Source organism: Balaenoptera borealis, assembly GCF_965194805.1.
Source record: "Balaenoptera borealis genome assembly, chromosome: 4".
NCBI classification, from domain to species: domain Eukaryota; kingdom Metazoa; phylum Chordata; class Mammalia; order Artiodactyla; family Balaenopteridae; genus Balaenoptera; species Balaenoptera borealis.
This window is the reverse complement of record NC_138861.1, coordinates 58,229,041-58,241,606: the sequence shown is the minus strand read 5'-3', so window position 1 is coordinate 58,241,606 and position 12,566 is coordinate 58,229,041. Positions and strand designations below refer to the sequence as shown.

The window sequence follows — 12,566 nt, the reverse complement described above, 5'->3', positions numbered from 1 at the left end:
GAAAAGAAAGTTTTTTTTGCCTCAGTAAGTCATAAAATTGTGAAAACGCTGCACTTTGTTGATTTGGGGATCAAAACATGAACTTACATGTGTCTGACTTAAATCTCTGAGTAAAGTACACACATAAGATCTTGGTCTCTTCTAGTATGCTCAAGATTTATTAAGAACAATTCTACCTTGTTTAAAATTATGAACAGGTTCACATTGAAAGGAGCCTTAAATTTCTGACAAGTAATAGCTAGGTAAAGACTCTACTCTTGTTATTTAATTGGAATGTTGCAGAAAAGGCCTTAGAAACCACAAACCACAAAAAGAGGACTTTTGGAGGAAAATAGTTTATAGGCTTTAGTTTTTGTTACATAGTTGAGCTAAAAGACTTAAAACTATCTCCTGGGTTCTTACCCCTTTCTCCTTGGCTTCCAAAAGGCCATGGTGACTGTACACCTACTTTCCCTAATGTGACCAGTCCTCACCTTGATTTCTTTCCTTATGGCTACGTAAGGTGGACCTCTCATGTGACTGTGATAAAATGTGACTGTCTCCACAGTAAGGTGATTTAGAATCCATGCTCTATTTTGACTGGGAAAGATTACGTATAATGTGTGTCATATTTAGATTACTGGATTCGTCAACTAATGACTCAAGCCCCTAGAGTGCTATCTTTCACAGAAGCCTGAGACTGGTGATTTTATAAAACTGGTCCATACTCTCGTAGAACCAGTCTGCAGGTATGTTTCCCCTAGAAAATTCTAAGGTACCCCAAGATTGATCCAAATATCACATACCTGGGCTGGTACAGTCTCAGAAACACAATGACGAGAGCAATTATTACTGAATAACCCGTTATTGCCTGAGTTATTGTTGTTACCAATAACTTCACACCACTCTTACTGTCTGCTTTCTCAATCACATTCTTTCTCTCTAGATGTTGTCATTGACTGTTATGGTTCAAATCCTAGCTCTGTGATCTACCACCTATGTGACCTTGAGAACTGTATTTAACCTCTGTAAGACTATAAGATGGAGATAGAGTATATACCTCAAAAGAATAAGAGTTAACTGAGATAACTCACGTCAGCCTTACTATACAGTACTTGCCTCAATCTATAGGTACATAGTGCCACAGTAAGCCATGAATAACAATATTGTTTTTAAAATTTAGGCAGTGTATACCCCCTCACTTGCCCATAATAAATGGCTATATCTTTCTATATATCTAGAAAGAAGATATGTTTCATATAAGTCCACTAACAGAAAAGAGAGTGAGTTTAAAATGCATTGAGTAAACACAGGGACCATTATAATATAATGTAGAATTAGGCTATTTAGACCCTACTTCACCAGTACATAATACCATCTTGTAGGGAGGCAGCACATAAGAAGCACAGAACTTAGGATCAGGACACGTAATTCTGTCATTGGTTACCTGTGAAGGCATGGGCAAATCTTTTCACATCTCTGAGCCTCAATTTCCACCATTACTAAGTGAGGTTACGGGTGTGTTTTCCAAATGTTTCTTAAGGAGTGGAAGCCGTTTTTTGAATCTTCAGACCCCCAACTACACACCCTCCTCTCTGCCTCCCAAACACCTTTATGGAATGCAGAAAGCTCCACGGAGCAGAGTTTGAAAACCACAGAGATAAACCCCTTACAACTTTATTATCTTAGATACTCCAGCCTAGGCATTCACCAAGTTTAAGACTTCAGGCTCTAAAATTAGATACAGATATAATAAATTAGTGTATCAGTTGTATTTAGTCACAATTCTTAAATATAACTCAAAGTGAAACAAGAAATACCTTAAAATCTGGATATTCTTATTTTCACTTATACTATTAACACCTGAAAAAAAATATTTAAAAATCTGCTTATTAATATATAGAATACTTCATTACCTGAAATTTATTATTTTCAAAAAGTTCAATTTGCAAGTTAATTTTCATCACTTAAGATCCTGACAACACCTAAAACACACACATACAACAACACCAGCAGCAACAAAACTAAATTCTTTTTCCTTTGGGCTTATCTTGTATATGAAAGTATGCTTTAAAATTATAGCCTTTGGCACTTATCTAGGCTATGTTTATACAACAGAACATGTTCAATTATATGCTCCCTATTTATTGGCCCAATGCTAATCTTGTTGGTGTAGGTCTCACTGATATTATCAAGATAGCGCAGCAAGTAAACCTATAGGCCCGTGTCTACATTCCCAGACCTGACCTTTCTCCAGGTACTGTCCAAACTGACTTAAATAGACCCCCTGAATGTCTTCTGACCATTTAAACTGCTTTTCACTGCTTGGAGATGCTTTGACCAGGTAACAGCTCTTATGCTTGGTTAGAAAAGTTACTGAGCAGAGGAAATTCTGTCTATAAATCAGAAACAGGTCAGAAATGGGTCTATAAATCTTAAGCAATGGAGCTGAGATAAACAACTAGGATTTTTGGACTATCTCAGTGGAATCTAAGTAAACAGTTGCCTCATTGGAAAAAGGAATGACAATACAAGTATCAAATCATTGTGAAATACACCTGAAACTAATATAATGTTATGTATCAATTATACCTCATTTGAAAAAAAGAATGACAATATTCTAGGTTCAGAATGAGGACTAATGAACAGAAGTAACAGGAGGTGGGTTCTATCTCAGGGTGGAAATGGACATTCTAAAAACTAGAGCACCTTGGATATTTACATGGTGGACTTCCTTGTGAGGTGTTCAAACTGAGGGTGGATGAGCATTTGTTGGGATGACAACTTGCCACTGGCTGTCCTCTCTTGGGCAGAGTATTGGACTAGAAGAAGTGTAAAATCTTCTCCAATCTGGACATTCTATGATTTTGTATGGAGAACATTCAGCAAAAAGATGACCAAATATACAGTGACTTCTCACAGATGATTTCAGTCAACAGCAAAGCCAGATAGGGACAATTCCACTGCTTCCAGCAAGTTTCATGCTCTTTCGTTTAAAAATTTTGGCTCTAGATAAATTTTAATGAAATCTGTTCCTTTAACACCTCTGCATATATGTTTACAGTCACCTGAAATTCATCTTATCCCAAATCTGGTCTCTTTTCCTTCCCACCTAACCTGTTTTCTAGGGCGTTCTCAGATAGTGATACCATAAACCCAATTTCCCAAGTCAGACATTTCAGTGTCTTCATTCTTCATCTATTGAAACTCCACATTCTGTTGAGTCTATCTCTGTAATACCTTTTAACTCAGGGAAGGAGACTTAAGTGTGGTCAAAAGTTATAAGGAAGGAATCCTGGAATATGCAGTTTAGCTAATTTTAGTCCTATCGTATTCTTTCACGCTTTAATCAACTCTTACTAGACCTGCTACAAAATACCTCATAATGATCCTTCTAGTTTCATTTTCTTACAATCTTCCTTTAAAATCAGAGCCATCTTGCCATACCTTGCCCAAAAACAAAGCTTTGAACTAAGACCAGCACTCAATGCCCTTTACCATCTGGCCTAACCAACCTCCCAGCCTCATCTTCATCTTCACTCCCTTGACACACACTGTGCACCATTCAAAGTTTACTAGCTGTGTCCTGAGCATATCTTGCTCTTTCAGGACCCTGCTTGTATTTATACTCTTCTTTTTCTTTCTCCTTTCTTCCCAGCAAAATCCTCTCCAGTTTAGCTTTTAGGGATGTGGAGAAAGAGGTTCAAAACTATGTAGCTGGTAGCAATGTACACTGATCCAGTCTTTAAAATCAGTGTTCTAATAAAAAGGGAAAGAAAACTGCCTAATGCCTCTGAAAAATATAATTTAATGTAGGGGACTATATCTGGAGGACATGCTCCCCTTACTCTTCCCACATCAAAAGTAGTATGCTTTAATTAAATCATTCATGCATATAAAACACTTAGCACAGGGCCTGGTACAAAGTAGACCTCTGGTAATTATTAATTACTGTTGTTAGCATTTTGATGGTTTACAATGTATTGCTGCTATGAATAGTGCTTCTATAAATACTAGAGATAGAACTTTCTAAGATCAAGACCAATCAAGTTTCTGCCCTCGTGGGTCTTATATTCTAACGGAGAAAGACACTAACAAAACAAATCAAAAATATAATTTTGGAGATTGGTCAAGTGCAACGATGAGAATAACACAGGGTAGTAATAATATACAGAGAGAAGGAGTTGAGACTACTTAGTTAGGGTAGGTCAGGGAAAGACTTCCTGAAGTGACATGTGAGCTGAATGACAAAAATTCAGCCCTGCAGAGGACTGGGGAAGATCTTAAGAGGAAGTGCCACATGCAAAGGTCCTGAGATGAGAAGGGCTAAGGGTTCACTGACTGCCAGGAAGGAGGCTAGTGAAGCTGCACGTAGTCCAGGGAGAATGGGAGGTCTGCTTATAGACAGCCAACTGTGTACTGTGCCCGAAGGAATGCTGTGCTTATTAGCAGTTCCTTTCCTAAATTATCCTGAGAAGTTGCTGGTGAGGTTGGCTGGTGGTAGAGCTCACGGGACCTTGAAAAAGTCATACTAACGACTTTGGGGTTTATTCTATAATTGCAGTGGAAAGCCACGGGAGGATTTTAACCAGGGGAATATAATCCTCTAGCGGCTGGGTGGGAAATATACTGAGTAGAAAGAGGCAGTTATGAGGCCACTGGAGTAGTACAGCAGAGGAACTGAAACCTTAACTCTAAAGGAGGCCAGTGATCTAGAGCGGATTGGTGCTGGGATTGGGAATGGGGATTGACTACAAATGGGTACCAGGGATCTTTCTTGGGTGATGAAAATGTTCTAAAACTGATTTGCAGTGATGATTGCACAACTCTAAATTTACTAAATATCATTGGATTTTACACTTAACATTGGTGAATTTTATGGTATGCAAATTATACCTCAAAAAAGCAGTTCAAAAAGAAAGCAGATTGGCTACTCTTTGTACGTTTTTGTGATGTTTTGTGGGGTAAGAAGAGGGGTGCAAATTAGCTGCCTGGGACCCAGAAGTCAATCAATTAAACCTGAACACTGGCTTTTTCCTGCATCCTGAATACTCCAAAGGGTCTTTATCTCAAGATGACTAGAGGTTGTTTTTAACTCCCCGCCACATGGAGGCACTTTGGCATTACCTCTTTTCCCCTGGATTGAGCCTGGAACTCAATCCCCAAGTGTCTGCAACTCTTATTTGATATACACATGACAGCTATCCAACAATGTCTTAGTTAAGGACCAAGCCTAAGTCACTTTGTACCTTTATTCTCTTAACCAGAATAAATGCAGTGATATATTAATAGGAATACAACGAAAGTTTAAAAAATTGCTTTGAAGTGCTAGACCACCTCTTTCTTATGCACTTTTTAATTTCTTTTCTCACCAAATTCTTTGTTCAGCCTTTTCCTTAGGATTTACGGGGTTCAGGAAATACTTAGTGGTCTCCACTACTACACCTGCCAATGCCCCAGCTGGAGAGCTTTAAAATACAGTAAGTCCCCTGCATACGAACGAGTTCCGTTCTGTGTGTTTGTAAGTCCAATTTGTTCATAAGTCCAACAAAGTTAGCCTAGGTACCCAACTAACACAATCAGCTATATAGTACTGTACTGTAATAGGTTTGTAATACTTTTCACACAAATAATACATAAAAAACAAACAAACACAAAAAATAAAACATTTTTAATCTTACAGTACAGTACCTTGAAAAGTACAGTAGTACAATACAACAGCTGGCATACAGGGGCACGTTCAAATCTTTGAAAGCCTGCAACTTGGAGGTTCATATGTAGAAGACTTACTGTATTCATCAATACAGGATTGATTCTATGTGATTTATAAGTATAACTGTATTAGTTTCCTGTAATTGCCATAACAAGTTACCACAAGTTTGGTGGCTTAAAACCATAGCCATTTATTCTTTCACAGTTCTGGGGCCAGAAGTTCAAAATCAGCCTCACGGGGCTGAAATCCAAGTATTGGCAGGGCTGTGCTCCCTTCAGAGGCTCTAAGGAAGAATCCATTCCTTGCCTCTTCCAGCTTCTGGTAGCTGCTGGCATTACTTGACTTGTGGCTGCATCACTCCAATTTATGTCTCTGTGGTCACACTGAATTCTCTTCTTCTGTATCTAATCTCCTCTGACTCCTTCTTATAAGGATACTTGTGTTTGCACTTAGAACCCACCCAGATAACCTCCCATATCAAGATCTTTGACTTTACCCTCTTTCCTTATCCCATTCACAAGTTCCAGGGATTAGAACCTGATATTTTTGGGTGGCCCTTATTCAGTCTACTATACCATATAATTTGGGGCCATCTAGTTTGGGAACAGGTGGTTCACAGAGGCCCTATTTAATGAATTGTGGATTATTACAGTGAATGGCCCTAACATACTAGATAGACAACACTGAGTCCTCTTTGTAGAACACAATAGTAAGGGCTCTGCACATACCAAATAACTTGTCAATTTCTGCCCTCAATTCAGGAGTATAATAATATGTCTACGGCCTAAAAACCACTTTTCCCACAACACAAATAAAGATAACTGTATAAGTTTTAAAACAATAAATGTGGTACAGAGGTGGGAGGATCAGACTGTCTCTCACCACTCCCTCACCTCCATCCCACGACTTTACACACATGGAAACAGTCCTGCCCGGCTGGTCTCTGGGACAGTGGAAAGTGCCAGCCCTGTCCTTCCCGAATCGGCTGCTGAGAAAGCAAGAAGTGGTTTTGCCAGTCTAAAAACCCTGAGAAATAGCCAACTTCACTTTTCTTCTATTTTTGCTTGCCCTTAATGTACACCAAGATAAATGAACACAACCTGGAACAGCCTCAGTGGGGACTTGGAGCACAGTTTTGTGGAAAAGGATGGTCTCATCTGAGAACTTCTTGTTTCTGACTGATGCAGAACCAGACTCCTCACTTAACAGGGAGGGCTCCAGCTGAAAGGGCCCCTGCACAGCATTTAATACAATCTCATTCTGCATAAGACTGTCCAAGGCTACACATTCCTCTTCATACCTCTGTCTTCCGCACCCCTCCCCCCCGTCCGCCGGAAGCGCGGTAGGAACAGGAGTTAGCAGTAATGTCGGGACAGGATCCCGTTATTTCTACCAAAAGGAATACTATGGTCCCAGAGTTCAGCCACCGTCCCCGGAGGTCTTGCGATCCCCGAAAACGACGGCAGTCCGTTCTGATAAGCAACTGGCCATCTACCACGTGCAAAACAAACACAAAGGTCTGGAAGGTTCCAGAAATGAAGACGCGCTGCTTCGGATCCTCCGGAAAACGACCCACCCCCTCACCGGGTCCCGGGTCCCGGGTCCCAGGGTCGCGCCCGCCCCTGTACCTGCGACCAACGCCTCATCCTAGGAGACCGGCCCCATCCCCGCGGGGCCGCCGGCGGGCGCGACGGCCGCACCTGCGTCGACTGGGCGGGGCGGCGTGGGCGCGGACGCTGCCCCGCCCACCCCTGCGCCCACTGCTCGTGCGCTCGGGCTCTGGCCGCTGTCTGCTCCAAGCCAGCCGCGCGGGCAACGGTTAGCACCTCAGCCGGGCGTGGGGAGGGGGAAGGGGTGCCGGACTACTCCTGCGGGGGCCGCCGCCAGCCCCGGACTGCGTCCCCAGACGCCGTCGCCCGGGCAACCGAGCAACATTTCCCCCCCCCTCCCACCCTCCTCCCCGACCCCAGGAGCCCTAAGGAGGCTGCTGCTTGCACCCCGCAAGCATCAAATCCTGCCAGCCCTACCCCAGAAACGACCCTGATTCGGGCCTCCACTTACGCTCTCTGCCTCTCAAGGCGTCTCTCTTTATCTACGGCCTCTTAGACGGTTTCCAAGTCCTACTCTCCCCTCCCCCCACCCCCGGCACCCGAACGCCCCAGGCTATTCTCGAAGTTGTTCCGCAAATGATCTTCCCCAATGCTTACCGACCCTCACAAATCCTATCTCTACCCACAATCTAAGCGTCAAGCCCAATCTTGGCGTTGCCAGTCAGGTCTCCCCGCCCACCTTCTGACAGTGCCTCCGTATCCCCCTCCGCCAACCCACCCCTCAATTCCCCTTTGACTATCTCATTTAACGATTCACATTCTGCAGCTCTGCCTTCGCTTATGCCGATCCTCTGTACGGAATGATTTTCAAGGTTCACAAGTGTTCTCGGGGTAGCTGACCCTCTTGCCTCCGGAGAGTTGTTTCTTCCGCTGTGCTTCACTTGCTCTCTGTCGTTATCTCTGATATAGAACTTATCACATAATGTGATTTGCACACTTAGACCTCTCGGTGCTGCCTAAATTAGTGCTCAGATGGAAGAAATCCAGAAAGGCCTGCGTGTGATAGATGCAACCTGTCGCGTTAATGCTATTGGCTGCCGCGTTTTACGGACACCTACAGTGAATAACTTTTTATGTGCAAGTTGACTGGAAGTATTAATAAATCCTACATTATATAATGTAGTTATAAATTTTAATAGAATTAGTATTAAATACCACTAAAGATTGCTTTTTATTGTACCTATGATATAAATTATTCCATTTATTGACTGGGAGAGAGCTAAGATTGCCTGTAGAATCAAGTATTTTAATAGGGAATGAAATCGTATTAAATGGAGGAATGAATGGTTTAAGTTTTGTGGCTAGAAAGAAAGCATTTTTAAATTATATTGTTTTAAATTTTATTCTATCAAAGCATGAGTGTGGAAAGAAAATATTTTAGTTCCTAATATGTGATTTCCATTGGTGTCTTATGTTCGTATTTGTACCCTGGGCTCTACGAACAAAGAAAGTTCTGTTTTCTTTACGTTTTGAAGTCTTTAATTGAAATAGTATGTTAATTAGAACACTATAAAACTATTTAAACCCGCATATATGTATGAAAATTATTTTATTCTAACTTTTTTTTTGAATTTTATTTTATTTTATTTTTTATATGGCAGGTTCTTATTAGTTATCCATTTTATACACATCAGTGTATACATGTCAATCCTAATTTCCCAATTCATCCCACCACCACCACCCCCACCCCCACCCCCAGCTTTCCCCCCTTGGTGTCCATACGTTTGTTCTCTACATCTGTGTCTCAATTTCTGCCCTGAAAACTGGTTCATCTGTACCATTTTTCTAGGTTCCACATGTATGCGTTAATATACGATATTTGTTTTGCTCTTTCTGACTTACTTCACTCTGTATGACAGTCTCTAGATCCATCCATGTCTCTACAAATGACCGAATTTCGTTCCTTTTTATGGGTGAGTAATATTCCATTGTATATATGTACCACAACTTCTTTATCCATTCGTCTGTCGATGGGCATTTAGGTTGCTTCCATGTCCTGGCTATTCTAAAGACTGCTGTAATGAACATTGGGGTGCATGTGTCTTTTGGAATTATGGTTTTTCTCTGGGTATATGCCCAGTAGTGGGATTGCTGGTTCATATGGTAATTCTATTTTTAGATTTTTAAGGAACCTCCGTACTGTTCTCCATAGTGGCTGTATCTATTTACATTCCCACCAACAGTGCGAGAGGGTTCCCTTTTCTCCACACCCTCTCCAGCATTTGTTGTTTGTAGATTTTCTTATGATGCCCATTCTAACTGGTGTGAGGTGATACCTCACTGTAGTTTTGATTTGCATTTCTCTAATAATTAGTGATGCTGAGCAGCTTTTCATGTGCTTCTTGGCCATTTGTATGTCTTCTTTGGAGAAAAGTGTATTTAGGTCTTCTGCCCATTTTTGGATTGGGTTGTTTGTTTTTTTAATATTGAGCTGCATGAGCTGTTTATATATTTTGGAGATTAATCCTTTGTCCGTTGATTCATTAGCAAATATTTTCTCCCATTCTCAGGGTTTTCTTTTCATCTTCTTTGTAGTTTCCTTTGCTGTGAAAAACCTTTAAGTTTCATTACGTCCCATTTGTATATTTTTGTTTTTATTTCCATTACTCTGGGAGGTAGATCAAAAAAGATCTTGCTGTGATTTATGTCAAAGAGTGTTCTTCCTATGTTTTCTTGTAAGAGTTTTATAGTGCCTGGTCTTACATTTAGGTCTCTAATCCATTTTGAGTTTATTTTTGTGTATGCTGTTAGGGAGTGTTCTAATTTCATTCTTTTACATGTAGCTGTCCAGTTCTCCCAGCACCACTTATTGAAGGGACTGTCTTTTCTCCATTGTATATCCTTGCCTTCTTTGTCATAGATTAGTTGACCATAGGTGCGTGGGTTTATCTCTGGGCTTTCTATCTTGTTCCATTGATCTGTCTTTCTGTTTTTGTGCCAGTACCATATTGTCTTGATTACTGTGGCTTTGTAGTATAGTCTGAAGTCAGGGAGTCTGATTCCTCCAGCTCTGTTTTTTTCCCTCAAGACTGCTTTGGCTATTCAGGGCCTTTTTTGTCTCCATACAAATTTTGAGATGATTTGTTCTAGTTCTGTAAAAAATGCCATTGGTAATTTGATAGGGATTGCATTGAATCTGTAGATTGCTTTGGGTAGTATAGTCATTTTCACAATATTGATTCTTCCAATCCAAGAACATGGTATATCTCTCCATCTGTTGGTATCATCTTTAATTTCTTTCATCAGTGTCTTATAGTTTTCTGCATACAGGTCTTTTGTCTCCCTAGGTAGGTTTATTCCTAGGTATTTTATTCTTTTTGTTGCAATGGTAAATGGAGAGTTTTTATCATAAATGGATGTTGAATTTTGTCAAAAGCTTTTTCTGCATCTATTGAGATGATCATATGGTTTTTCTTCTTCAATTTGTTAATATGTTGTATCACATTGATTGATTTGCACATATTGAGGAATCCTTGCATCCCTGGGATAAATCCCACTTGATCATGGTGTGTGATCCTTTTAATGTGCTGTTGGATTCTGTTTGCTAGTATTTTGTTGAGGATTTTTGCATCTATATTCATGAGTGATATTGGTCTGTAATTTTCCTTTCTTGTAGTATCTTTGCCTGGTTTTGGTATCAGGGTGATGGTGGCCTCATAGAATTGAGTTTGGGAGTATTCCTTCCTCTTCAATTTTTTGGAAGAGTTTGAGAAGGATGGGTGTTACCTCTTCTCTAAATGTTTGATAGAATTCACCCATGAAGCCATCTGGTCCTGGACTTTTGTTTGTTGGAAGATTTTTAATCACAGTTTCAATTTCATTACTTGTGATTGTTCTGTTCATATTTTCTATTGCTTCCTGGTTCAGTCTTGGAAGGTTATACCTTTCTAAGAATTTGTCCGTTTCTTCCAGATTGTCCATTTTATTGGCATAGAGTTGCTTGTAGTAGTCTCTTAGGATGCTTTGTATTTCTGTGGTGTCCATTGTAACTTCTCCTTTTTCATTTTTAATTTTATTGATTTGAGTCCTCTCCCTCTTTTTCTTGATGAGTCTGGCTAATGGTTTATCAATTTTGTTTATCTTCTCAAAGAACCAGGTTTTAGTTTTATTGATCTTTGCTATTGTTTTCTTTGTTTCTATTTCATTTATTTCTGCTCTCATCTTTATGATTTCTTTCCTTCTACTAACTTTGGGTTTTGTTTGTTCTTCTTTCTCTATTTCTTTTAGGTGTAAGGTTAGATTGTTTAATTGAGATGTTTGTGGTTTGTTGAGGTAGTATTGTATTGCTATAAACTTCCCTCTTAGAACTGCTTTTGCTGCATCCCATAAGTTTTGGATTGTCTTGTTTTCATTGTCATTTGTCTCTAGGTATTTTTTGATATCCTCTGATTTCTTCAGTAATCTCTTGGTTATTTAGTATCGTATTGTTTAGCCTCCATGTGTTTGGGTATTTTTTGTTTTTTTCCCTGTAATTGATTTCTAATCTCATAGCATTGTGGTCAGAAAAGATGCTTGATCTGTTTACAATTTTCTTAAATTTACTGAGGCTTGATTTGTGTCCCAAGATGTGATCTATCCTGGAGAATGTTCTGTGCGCACTTGAGAAGAAGGTGTAATCTGCTGTTTTTGGATGGAATGTCCTATAAATATCAATTAAATCTATGTGGTCTATTGTGTCATTTAAAGCTTGTGTTTCCTTATTAATTTTCTGTTTGGATGATCTGTCCATTGGTGTAAGTGAGGTGTTAAAGTCCCCCACTATTACTGTGTTACTGTCGATTTCCTCTTTTATAGCTGTTAGCAGTTGCCTTATGTATTGAGGTGCTCCTATGTTGGGTGCATATATATTTATGATTGTTATATCTTCTTCTTGGATTGATCCCTTGATCATTATGTAGTGTCTTTCCTTGTCTCTTGTAACATTCTTTATTTTAAAGTCATTTTATCTGGTATGAGTATTGCTACTCCAGCTTTCTTTTCCATTTGCATGGAATATCTTTTTCCATCCCCTCACTTTCAGTCTGTATGTGTCCCTAGGTCTGAAGTGGGTCTCTTGTAAACAGCATATATATGGGTCTTGTTTTTGTATCCATTCAGCAAGCCTGTGTCTTTTGGTTGGAGCATTTAATCCATTCACATTTAAGTTAATTATCGATTTGTATGTTCCTATGACCATTTTCTTAATTGTTTTGGGTTTGTTTTTGTAGGTCCTTTTCTTCTCTTGTGTTTCCCACTTAGAGAAGTTCCTTTAGCATTTGTTGTAG

The 12,566-nt window shown here is 39.9% G+C and overlaps 2 protein-coding genes across 5 annotated transcripts in view; one reads left to right on the top strand and one right to left on the bottom strand.

Moving 5' to 3' along the window:
• CCDC158 (coiled-coil domain containing 158) overlaps positions 1–7,423 on the bottom strand; it is a 102,616-nt gene extending 95,193 nt beyond the window's left edge. The window contains exons 1-2 of one of the 4 annotated variants that reach the window (XM_082389323.1): positions 7,321–7,423; positions 1,800–1,842 (exon numbers count right to left, since the gene is read on the bottom strand). The gene's annotated coding sequence lies outside the window, so the exon portion shown is untranslated. Of the gene's footprint in view, positions 1–1,799; positions 7,249–7,320 lie in introns of those variants that run through there. The other 3 variants (XM_082389330.1, XM_082389325.1, XM_082389324.1) reach the window with 3 other exon arrangements.
• Positions 1–12,566, top strand: part of SHROOM3 (shroom family member 3) — a 533,396-nt gene that overhangs the window by 202,029 nt on the left and 318,801 nt on the right. The gene's annotated exons all lie outside the window — the stretch shown is intronic.